The sequence below is a fragment of the Colobus angolensis genome, unplaced genomic scaffold, assembly GCF_000951035.1.
Source record: "Colobus angolensis palliatus isolate OR3802 unplaced genomic scaffold, Cang.pa_1.0 Scaffold139, whole genome shotgun sequence".
In the NCBI taxonomy this organism is placed as follows: domain Eukaryota; kingdom Metazoa; phylum Chordata; class Mammalia; order Primates; family Cercopithecidae; genus Colobus; species Colobus angolensis.
In genome coordinates, this window is record NW_012114477.1 from 907,340 (window position 1) to 909,537 (window position 2,198).

Sequence of the window (2,198 nt, forward strand, 5' to 3'; positions counted from 1 at the left end):
TCTCTACTAAAAATACAAAAAATTAGCCGGGCGTAGTGGCGAGTGCCTATAGTCCCAGCTACTCGGGAGGCTGAGGCAGGAGAATGGCGTGAACCAAGGAGGTGGAGGTTGTAGTGAGCCGAGATTGTGCCACTGCACTCCAGCCTGGGCGATAGAACAAGACTCCGTCTCAAAAAAAAATGAGTACATTTGGCTGGGAGCGGTGGCTCATGCCTGTAATTCCAGCATTTTGGGAGGGTGAAGCGGGTAGATCACCTGAGGTCAGGAATTCAAGACCAGCCTGGCCATCATAACAAAATCCCGTCTCTACTGAAAATACAAACAAAAAAAAATTAGCCAGCCATGATGGTGCATGCCTGTAATCCCAGCTACTCAGGAGGCTGAGACAGGAGAATCACCTGAACCCGGGAGACGAAAGTTGCAGTGAGCCGACATCACGCCACTGCACTCTACCCTGGGTGACAGAGTAAGAAGACCCTATCTCAAAATAAAATAAAATAAAATAAAATAAAGCATACTGCAGATAATCTAACCATTCAATAGTCATTCAAAAATATTTACTGAATGCCTAGTATGTACTCAGCACTATCGTAAGCACAGAACACACAAAAAATGTAACCACGATTAATCCTAGCTTCTGTGTCTAATGAGCTTGTTGAAATCCAGTTGGGAAAAACATACAACAATAAAAAGTTGGACAACCATGAAAGAGTTAAATAACAATTTACAATAGCAATATAACAAAGCAGTACATCACTGGTGGGAATGTAAAATGGCATAACCTATAGCCACTTTGGAAAGCTGCTAAGTTTCTAAAAAATGTAAACATAATACTTACCATATGATACTGCAATTCCACTTCTAGGTATTTACTCTAGGGAAATGAAAATATAAAGATTTTGCTAGGTCCCGTGGCTCACGCCTATAATCCCAACACTTTGGGAGCCCAACTTAGGTGGCTCACCTGAGGTCAGGAGTTCCAGACCAGGCTGGCCAACATGGTGAAACTCTGTCTCTACTAAAAATACAAAAATTAACCAGGCTTGGTGGCATGTGCCTGTAATTCCAGCTACTCAGGAAGCTGAGGCAGGAGAATCACTTGATCCCAAGAGTCAGAGGTTGCAGTGAGCTGAGATCGTGCCATTGCACTCCAGCCTGGGTAACAAAATGAGATTCCGTCTCAAAATAAAAAAATAAATAAATGAAGTGGGAATGTTTCTTGATTGAAAAAACATAGGTCTGGCTGGGCACTGTGGCTCACACCTGTAATCCCGACACTTTGGGAGGCTGAGGCGGGCGGATCACAAGGTCAGGAGTTCTAGACCAGCCTGTCCAACATGGTGAAACCCCGTCTCTACTAAAAAAACAAAAATTAGCTGGGTGTGGTGGCAGGCACTTGTAATCCCAGGTACTTGGGAGGCTGAGGCAGGAGAGTTGCTTGAACATGGGAGGTGAAGGTTGCAGTGAGCTGAGATTGTGCCACTGCGTTCCATTCGAGATACAGCAAGACTCCATCTTGAAAAAAAAAAAATCTAAGTCCTTGGTTGGGAGGAAAGTTGTGCTGTTCAAATTTTTTCTGTCTGCTCTCTCTGTTGATTCTGAGAGTTGTATTTGTCTCCCACTGTGATTTGTGGATCAATCATTTTCATCATTTCAGTCTTTTTTTTATACATTTCTTTTCTTTTCTTTCTTTTATTGAGACAGAGTTTCACTCTTGTTGCCAGGTTGGAGTGCAATGGCATGATCTCGGCTCACTGCAACCTCACCCTCTCGGGTTCAAGCGATTCTCCTGCCTCAGCCTCCTGAGTAGCTGGGATTACAGGCACCTGCCACCATGCCCAGCTAATTTTTGTTACTTTTAGTAGAGATGGGGTTTCGCCATGTTGGCCAGGCTGGTCTCTAACTCCTGACCTCAGATGATCTACCCGCCTCGGCCTCCCAAAGTGCTGGGATTACAGGCGTGAGTCATTGTGCCTGGCCGATTTTCTTTTGTTTTTTCTTTTGAGACAGGATCTTACTCTGTCGCCGAGGCTTGAATGCATTGGTACCATCTGCACTGTCGCCCAGGCTTGAATGCATTGGCTCACTGCAGCCTCAATCTTCTGGACTCAAATGATTCTCCCACCTTGGCCTCCTGAGTAGCTGGGGCTACAAGTGCACACTACTAAGACCGGCTAATTTTTTTTTTTTTTTTTTTT